At 40.2% G+C, this 10,331-nt stretch overlaps 1 long non-coding RNA gene across 1 annotated transcript in view; it reads left to right on the forward strand.

Moving 5' to 3' along the window:
* The first annotated feature begins 1,501 nt into the window (after positions 1–1,501).
* The window catches only part of LOC102252667, a 25,978-nt gene continuing 17,148 nt past the window's right edge, over positions 1,502–10,331 (forward strand). Inside the window, exon 1 of the long non-coding RNA XR_314618.2 lies at positions 1,502–1,707. This is a non-coding gene — a long non-coding RNA (uncharacterized LOC102252667). The remainder of the gene's footprint in view (positions 1,708–10,331) is intronic.

The raw sequence follows: 10,331 nt of genomic DNA on the forward strand, positions 1-10,331 counted from the left end.
ATTACTTCTGACATCTCAAAGGTGTGTTAACCTAGATCAGGGGTCCTCAAACTACGTCCTGCAGGCCACAAGCAAATACAAATATTGTATTTGTTCCCGTTTTGTTTTTTTTTACTTCAAAATAAGATATGTGCAGTGTGCATAGGAATTTGTTCATAGTTTTTTTTAAAACTATAGTCCGGCCCTCCAACGGTCTGAGGGACAGTGAACTGGCCCCCTGTTTAAAAAGTTTGAGAACCCCTGACCTAGATGTACAAGAACAATGGACAGGACTGGCTTAAAATTGTTCACTACAGAAGTTATAGGTCTAGGGCATGACTACCCACCGTGACCTGCCCAGTTGGGAATTTATGAACAGATCACCCATAGAACCCCCTTCCCTTTTTTAAATCCATGGATTTGTGTGTATAATTTGTGAAAATTCAATAAGTTGTATACCTAAGATGCATGTACTATTATGTTTATTTGTTTTACTTCAATAAAAAGTGGGTAATACAATCACCTCCATGAATCAGGCTGAAAAAAGGGTTTTCACCAGAATATTGAGATTTCACAGAGTTTTCAAACTCAGAGGCAAGGCAGGTAATGCAAATAAGTAAAGCCAGATGCAATACCATGGGGTCTGGTGTTGGGAGCTAGGTAGAAATTCAAATAATCAGACCCCAACCCAGATCTACTGAATCAGAAACTCTGGGAATGGAACCAGTAATCTGAGTTTTAACAAGCCCTCCAGTTTTAACAAGCTTTCTTCTGATGCATGGTCATGTATGAGAATCACTCACCTAGATGTATTCTAAATCAAAAAAGTTTTTAAAAAATCATGTGAGCTTTAAAAAATCCTCTGGCAAGATTTGGCCACAGGTCACTAATTTGTAACTCGTGATGAGAATAAACTCAAAGGGCAAAAACTTAAATTATTTGTATAATTATACCAATTCTGTATTTCCTTTTTCTAAAAAATAATGATAATAATAATATGTGGGAATGCTCTTGCCTCAGTTTTATCCTCCCTAGAATTCAGGTATATTTAGGCAGGCCTGGGGCCTGGTGGGGGTCAGCCTTCTGGAATTCTATTTATAAAACAACTCTAGCAACCTACAGGAAAGAACTAATCCCAATGGAAGAAAGAATCAAAGGTACAGAGGTTGCTTTAGAGCAGTAGATGAAGTTGAACATGTCTGAGTACATCATGGTGTCTGCCACTCAGATTGTTTGCAGTTCAGCCTGCAGACTCATTCATTCTTTCAACAAATAGCTTTTGAGCACCAACCTAGTCTGTCCCCAAGCCCTGTGACCCCCAGGGTGGCTGTATATAACACTTAGTAAAAGCTAAAGGAATTTTTTTTCCTGTTTTGTTTTGTTTTTGTTTTGCAAATCTTCTTAGGTCATGGAGAATGCAGCTTTATCTGTGACATGAGTCTTGGTGCCAGGGGCAGCAGTGCTGGTGCCAGGACTCTCAACATCTCTGATTCCCTTGAAGTTGGACTTTGGGCCCTGGAGGCCTCCTTGCACACATCAGCAGCTGCAACAGTGGTAGCATTGCCTTTGGTGGGCTGTGGTGACCTGGCTTGGAACATTGGCAGTAGCTGCTTACATCAGGCACGGAGGATTGTAATTTGGCAGCTGGCAGAACTGTGCTTGGAGCACACCTGAGACATCCCGGAGCACCCTGACCTATTGGAAGTGGGGGATGAACCTCCAGCAGAGGTAGGGAAATGTTATTTTGGAGCTTTGGTTGTTACTCTATGTAACATATGTTACATATAGAAGAATACCGAGTCCTTAAGGGAATCTATGACTTGGTTTTGGTCTTGGCAACATTTAAAGAAATTACATGTTGCTTCTTGTGATAAGGTTGAGGTAATGTGAGTGCAACGAACATGGTAGACTCAAAGATTAAATCTCAACATTTGGTATTCTTTTTTTAAATAAAAAAGAAATCCAGCAAGATTATTATAGGTTCTGGGACATGAGGTTTTAAAAAAAATCTGAGCACATATTCCTAATTTTTTTTCCTCTTTCAAAACATCCCTACACAATGAAACAACCTGTAAAATGAAACAATATGTTGACGAGCTGTTCTTTGGCCCTGGCAGGCAGCTTATTGCGTATTGAAAAGGAAAAAGAACTTTGGAAACAGCCACTCCTTTTCTGACAGAATTGTGAGAGATTGATGCCCTTTCCTTCATTTCTGCAGTGCCTATCTGCTGCAGATTTTCAGATACTTCCTGAAATCCTAAATTGAATTCTATTAAAAACATACTTGTTGTTCTTTCCCAAAACATGCTTGGGAATTTGAAGACCACAAATCTCTGTAAGACAAGGAATGCGCCTGAGTAACCAGCATTTCACTGTAAGAGTCTAGTTGCTTTACTGCACTTAACTCAGTGTTTTCTGTACCCAATGAGCAAGGTGTGTGGTATGTCAATATTCCAACTAGATAGCAACACCTTGCAGATTTCCGATTTTATGGTGGAGGCATTTTTTTTGATTACTGTTTATTGAAAACCAACTTTTTAAGCCCAGGCAAAGGGAAAGAATGACTTTGTTTTGACACTTTAGTTCTAACCAACCCAGCCTATCCACAGTGGAATGTGGGTTGTGGCGTGGGGGCAGAGATCAGGAGATTTGAGTTCCATCCAGCCCTGTTTTCATGGATAAGTCAATTCCCACTATGGGGCTCAGTTTCACTATTGGTAAAATTGGAGGTGGGGCAAATTGGCCCAAAGTTCTGTAATTAGTCCAGAGTTCTGAGGGGAGAGTTCTGAAATTTTTTTTTATTTGACTTTTTAATTTGATTTTTAGAAAGAAAGGAAAGGAGGGGGGGGGGAGAGAGAGAGAGAGAGAGCAATGGTGAGAGAGAATCATTAAACATCAATGGGCTGCTTCGTACATGCCCCCTACAGGTAATCAAGCCCACAACCTGGGCATGTGCCCTGACCAGGAATCTTTTGTGTGTGTGTGTGTGTGTGTGTGTGTGTGTGTGTGCGCGCGCGCGTGTGCAAGGAACGACGACCAACCAACTGAGTCACACTGGCCAGGATGAGTTCTGAATTCTTTAACCTTTAGATTATGAGAACGCTCCCTGAAAGATTCTAATGATTGATTACATATTTGAAAGAAAAATCACTTTGAGAGGACTCTCAGAGTCTATTGATATTATAGATTTCTTCTTTATAGAGAATTGGGTACAAGTGACTGATGTTGTTACCAGTCAATCAGAAGTTTGTTTCTATATTAAATTAATAGAATTTAGTCTCTTGCAACATAAGTTAATAACAAGAATATCAAACATTTACTGAATTATGTTTTTACTCCTTCAGACTCTCGCCTGTCCTATTTATACACCCTCCCCCCAAACCCTTTTTACACATGGTCTTATACTTGGGTTATCAAATTAATCGCAAGTATGGTTCTTCTCACATTACTTTCCTGTCAAAAGCCTTAATAACTCTGTTTACCACAATATAAAATATAAGCTCCTCATGGCATACAAGGTCCTGTGCCATCTGACCCACCCAGCTTCCCATCCTTGTGTCTCGGAAATGTTCATATTCTGGCTTTGTGCCTTTGTCCTGCTGGTTCTTGCTTCCTATTTCCACCTGTTCAGATTCTACCTATTTTTAAAGTTTAAGGCCAGGATTCTGCTCCCAGCTATTCTTGGTCTCTCTCAGGTGCAGGCAATCTATCTTTTATTCTGAACTTCTGTGGCAACTTAGCTTCATATTTCTCATAGCAGTTGTTACTTTCTACTCTATATTTTAGATATTTAGGTTCGTATCTTATATTCCTTACTTAGATAATCAATTTCATGAAGTCAGAAGCAACATCTGTTCTATATTGCTATTCTGCAAAGTACCTGGCACATAGTAGTTCCTCCACAAATGTTTGTTCAATGGATAAATGATATTGTAGTTACCATGGAAATCTGAACTTATCCCAACGCTTTCAACAAAATTAGAACCACTCACAGGGAATTTTTTAAATTGAGAAATTTCTCCATTTACCATCTCTCATCTATTTATCTACCTATCTATCTATCTGTCTATCTATCTATCTATATCAGCTTATATCTGATTTTATTAAGGAAAATTTGGAGAAAAAAGAAAAATGTGAAAGATATAAAAACTACAGATTTTGCAAGTAATTGGTATCCAGTTCCCTTCCTTCAAGCCTTGTGCGGTAGTCAGCTTTCAAAAGCTGTCGTTGTGATGTAGTCAGCTTTCATGATTTAGATCCACATGAGTTTGTGTACTGTGATGCTCAAATATTTGTTAAAGCTTATGTAACTCTATGAGAAAGATCAACACTAACTCTGTAGGTGCTGCATACAAGTTTTGATCCAGTGAGATGAAGCACTGCTATATGTGGGGCACTGAGAAAAGTCATGGCCTTGTTTTTGGGGGGTTGATGGGACCAAGAGTCCATCAACTCAATGGAACCATTAAAAGAATGAATTACTGATACATGCTACAATGTGGATGAACCTTGAGAACATTAGAAGAAGTAAAAGAAGCCAGGTTCAAAAGGCCACATATTATACTAGAGGCCTGGTGCATGGGATTCGTGCACTGGTGGGGGGCATGGCCTGCGGGGATCCGCCCGCTGTGTGAGTGCAGCTCATACAGGTCAGCTCTGAGTGGCTGCTCCCTGGTCTGGCATCTTCTGTGGAGCTGGAGCACTCACCTCTCCAGGGGACCTGGTCAGGGCCGGGCCCAGGGACAATAGCACTGAGAGGCGGCGGAGTAGGCCTCAGTCCTGCGGTGGCCACAAACCCGCCTCCCAGACTCTGGGGTCAGCTCTGCGAGCCCAGCGGTGGCTCTGCGCAGCCTGTGGGCATCCGGAGGAGGCAGCAGGGAGCAAGGAGGAGGAGCCTGGGGCAAGGAGGCAATGATCGCAGCCTGGGTTCCTGCCCGTTGGCCCGGGGTTCACAGCGGGAGCAGCCGCTCATCCTGGTCAGCCGAGTGGTGCTCCCACTGTGGTAGCACACTGACCACCAAGGCACAGCTCCTACGTTGAGTGTCTGCCCCCTGGTGGTCAGTGCACATCATAGCGACTGGTCGACCAGTTGTTCTGGTAGTTCTGGTCTTTCTGTTGTTTGGTCGCTGGGCTTTTACTATACAGGATGATTCCATTTATATGAAACTTTCAGAATAGGTAAATCCATAGAGACAGAAAGTAGATTCTTGGTTGGCAGCTGCTGGGGGTAGGGAGTAGGGAATGAAATGAGAGTGACTGCTAAAAGATGTGTGGTTTCTTTTTGAAGTAATTAGAAGAGAGATTGTTCCACAAGGTGACCTCTGTCTTTCCCACAAGCTGAACCTGGGCCAGAACGGAAGTTGCTCTCCACAAACCCCTCCTAGAGATTGTCTGATCATAATTGACTCCTGTAATGTGCTGGTTCCTGGAACAGCTGGTTGTTTGTCCTGACCTGGTCAGCATGTAAGGTAATTTCTGTGTCTGGTAGCATTCACGTACTAGGACCCGTGACATTGCCCCACTTTACCCTATATACTAGTAATTCTCTGGTGCCTGCCAAGTGGTGCCAGGATCCACTTCATCTTTCAGCCACCCAAGATATGCCTCACATGTAAGTTTCCCTTAGGAAACACTACTAATTACCAGACTGGAGTGGCCAATCTCTTCCTTCAGTCTTTCCCTGCCCTCCACTTATGGAGTCTTTCCCTGCCCAGCATTTTCAATGTTGGGGCTTTTCCTTGGGTCTTGTGTATACTAACAGGTGATGAAAATGTTTGGACTTCATTAGAGGTTATAGTTGCACAACTTTGTGAATATACTAAAAACCATTAAATTGCACACTTTAGAGGGGTGAATATTATGGTAAGTGAATAAAAAAATACCAATAGAAGATTCTGTACAAGGAGGTTTTCCAGAGGTTTTGTCCGGCCAGTACTGAAGAGTAAAAAGATGGTCGTCATTGAGACTTCAATACACTTGCTCTTAATGGTCACTGTGTTTTATGATAGTTGAGCAGAGATCTGCCAAATGCTTCTTCCCCCCTTGTATGGGCTGAAAGTAAAAGTCCATAGCTGCTGTGTTCCAGTGAAATAAAACCTTTATTTGTGTGTTGCCTTATAATTTTTTAAGTACTTTCATCTTCATTAATTCATCTGAGTCTTATGTTTTATTCTAAACATATTTATATTTTATACCTATTTATTTATAACCATTCATCCATCATGAAAATGGAAAAATTCTATTTCTTATAGATGCAGTATATTTCTATTAGATTTCTTTTTTTTTAATATATTTTATTGATTTTTTACAGAGAGGAAGGGAGAGAGATAGAGAGCTAGAAACATTGATGAGAGAGAAACATCAATCAGTCGCCTCCTGCACATCTCCTACTGGGGATGTGCCCGCAACCAAGGTACATGCCCTTGACTGGAATCGAACCCGGGACCTTTCAGTCCACAGGCCGACGCTCTATCCACTGAGCCAAACCGGTTTCGGCTCTATTAGATTTCTTTGCTGATCCTTTCTTTGCTTCATTCCCCCCATACTAATCTATTGTACCCATGTATGTCCACTTTTCCTGACTTCATGTTTCTGCTTTTCGAGCCTTATTTTTCAAGATGGTGATTTGTTCTTCATCTTTTCCTCTTCTTCTGATTTATATCCATAAATTTTTTTCTTTGAAATCATTTTGGCTAGATGACTCCAAAAATATTTAATTATAACCTATGTAATGGTAGTTGCTGCACTATATTGAGCATTTTTATTGTAGAACCATTTGTTAAATCATTTTGTAAGATTTTTCTGTTTTATATTTAATATAAACTATATTTGTTTATATTTATTATTTTATTTTCTGTAGCCTCTTATGGATTTTTAATACTCACATTTATTATTTATTCTTTTATAAATATACATATCCTTTAAGAGTTCTTTGACTATCATACTATTTAGGTCCTCAATACTTTACCTTCCATTGATGATCCTTTATCATATCTTCTGCAAAGATATCCCTCTTCTATTTATCTTGGACAGATGGAATTTGAAGCTTGGTCTCCAATTGTTGCATTTCCTTTCAGAGTGTATGCCAGTTATATTCTTTATATCTTCAGTGCGATTGAATTCCTCTTTTAATTTTATTGGCATCCATACCTGCTCATCCTGCTCATTCTCTATTTGTTTTAAGTGCTCACACTCCTTTCATGGCCAAATGATGCCATTATAGCTATAATTGCAAAAGATCCCCTTTTATAGCTTCCACCTAAGTTTCTTGGATTTGGCCTGCACTTTCTGGAGAGAGGATCTACACACAACAACATCATAAAGGCCTATGGTCACATGAAGCCTTAGCTAGCTCCCTTTGTTCCTCATGTTTTCCTTGAGTGTGGGATTTGGTTCATGCGCCCCCTTGACATCCTCACCTATTTCACAGTTTACCTGGCACTTTTCTGCTCTTCATAGTCTTAATGAGAAAATTATCACGGGTCTATGGCACAAGATGTTTCTGTTTCTAAACAGAACAAATAATCTTCCTATTACCTTCCTTGCGCATCTTAACCCTTCTCTCTCTGGTCCCTTTTCTTTTGCTTATCCATACCATTTGACTACATGTCTGAATTCTTCATTAAACTGCAAGCTCTTTTGAAGAAAGCAAACAGATTGGATTCATTTTGGCTACCTTCCACATTCTCCCTCCCACCGCCACTGTGTATAACACTCAACACAGTACATTATTCATTACAATAATTCAGCAAGATATTTGTTAAATAAGATTTTAAAAATATTTTGTTTTACTTAAGTTTATCAGTTAGCTATATCTCACTTCTTGCCAAACCACTGGAACTTTTGTCTTACTTTCTTCTCTTTGGCTACTTTTTCTAAGAGTATTTCTGTAAAACTGCATTATTATGGGTACAGGTTGCCTTTTGGGGTGATGAAAATGCCTTGGAACTAGTTAGAAGTGATAGTTGCTTAACCTAGTATAATGAATGCAACTGAATTGTACATTTTTAAAAAGTTAATGGTTAATTTATGGTATGTGGATTTTACCTCAATTTAAAAACTGCATAACTATGAGTTAGTCATGCAAAGAGCCCCCGTTTTGTAAACAGTCTTTCTTATCTTTTAAAATGCTACTAACACTTTCTTTCATGGACTTGGATATTTCACTTTTATCCCACATGTCATTAAAAACAAGAGCCAAAGGTTGGTCCCGGTAACTAACCGTTTGTGGAATTCATCAGAGAGATCATCAACATTTAACCATAAGTTAATTTTTAGCTATAGTTCCTACTAGTAAGTCATTCTCCTTTTAACCTTTTAATGATACTCTCCCATTAGTGCCCATTCTTTCTTTTTCCTTTTTTCAGTATCCTTTCTTGCTCTAGAACAGTAGTCACCAACCTTTCGGACCTCACAGACCATCAGTGGTCCACGGACCACCGGTTGATGACTGCTGCTCTAGAATTAATTCCATAAAGAATTTTGCCTTATCACAGTGAGTCACCTGTCTTCTGGAAACTATAAAAAAGACTAGAGGCCCAGTGCATGAAATTCGTGCACGGGTAGGGTTCCTAGCAGCTGCCGGCCGGAGCCTCCCTTCCCCCGGCCGCCTGCCACCGCCACAAGCCAGGACAGGGCCAGCCAGGGGGAGGGGTCGTGGGCGGTTGGCCAGCTGGCCCCACCTCCTGGTCAAACTCCCGATCGAGGGGACATTTTGCATATTAGGCTTTTATTATATAGGATAGTACTTCCAGAGGACTGTGATCATTATGAAATTCCTTGTTCCTCATACTGACTTGACCATTCCTACATCTTTTAGATTTTTGAATAAAAGATCCAGAAACAGAAGAGAGAGAGTTTTCCTCCCTGTGGATTTTTGGAGTCAGGCAGCCTTGTTCTGTCACATACTAGCTGTATGATCTTGAGTCAGTCATTTGGGCAAGTCATTTTCTTCATGTGAAAACTGTGGAAACAGTAGTACCTACCTCCCAAGGTCCTTGTGAAAACTGAGTAAGATAATGTGTATAAATGTCCCTTGGGGGAACACACATGCATGTATATGGGTGTCTGTGTTCACACTTATTCTCTTTCTGGTTCTCCCCTAGCATCAGAAAGTACTCCACCTTATTCATTACAAAAACTAAGCTACAGTTGCTTCTTTTCCTCCCTGCCTGGGGGTATGGCTCTTTCTCCCATTCCTTCTATGCATAAACAAATGCCTGTCAAAAAAGTACCGAGGTGGAAAGAGTGAGCATGGACCATATTTGATGAATTTTAGTATTATAAAAAAATATCACACGCAGGAAGAAAAGCAAAAAGCCACCTCTCTTTGACAAAATTTATAATTCCTCTTTGTGGTCTTTATTTTTTTAGAGCATTTTTTTTTTCATTGCGCAAAATGTTATAGAGAACTTAAATATTGTGCAGAAATTTGGTTATACTGTTCTATTCCTTTAACGTAGGGAAGGGGGAAAGCCTTGAACTGCCGATGAAAATTATTATGCATGTTAAATAAGAAAATAGAAATATGATTGTGCAATATTTCTGATTTGTTTTTGGAATGGAGGTGAAATTTCCTGATCTATTAGCAGCAAGGTTCCGGGAAAGAGCTCTGTATTGGAGATCAAGAGATGCAGGTTCTGACCCCGCCACTAACTGAATGACCTTGGACAGGCCATTTCTCCTAGCTGGGTCTATTAATTCATCTGGAAAATATAAACACTGAATCACCCCCCCACCTCTTATTACTCAAAAGTTGCTTTTCCACAGAACAACTCGGCTCCCCAGGAATTTAAAATATAGGGTGTCCACAAAAATATATACACACACTTTTTTTTCAAATTAAATCTTTATTGTTCAGATTATTACAGTTGTTCCTCTTTTTTCCCCCCATAGCTCCCCTCCACCCAGTTCCCACCCCACCTTCTGCCCTTACCCCTGCCACTGTCCTCATTCATAGGTGTATGATTTTTGTCCAGTCTCTTCCTGCACCCCCACACACACTCCTTCCCCCCTGAGAATTGTCAGTCCACTCCCTTTGTATGTCCCTGATTCTATTATAGTCACCAGTTTATTCTGTTCATCAAATTATTTATCTTCTTAAAGGATACCTTTCATCATTTCATATAATACTGGTTTGGTGGTGATGAACTCCTTTAGCTTTTTCTTATCTGTGAAGCTCTTTATCTGACCTTCAATTCTGAATGATAGCTTTGCTGGATAAAGTAATCTAGGTTGTAGGTTCTTGCTATTCATCACTTTGAATATTTCTTGCCACTCCCTTCTGGCCTGCAAAGTTTCTGTTGAGAAATCAGCTGACAGTCGTATGGGTACTCCCTTATAGGTAACTGACT

This window comes from Myotis brandtii, unplaced genomic scaffold, assembly GCF_000412655.1.
Source record: "Myotis brandtii unplaced genomic scaffold, ASM41265v1 scaffold84, whole genome shotgun sequence".
Lineage (NCBI taxonomy): Eukaryota > Metazoa > Chordata > Mammalia > Chiroptera > Vespertilionidae > Myotis > Myotis brandtii.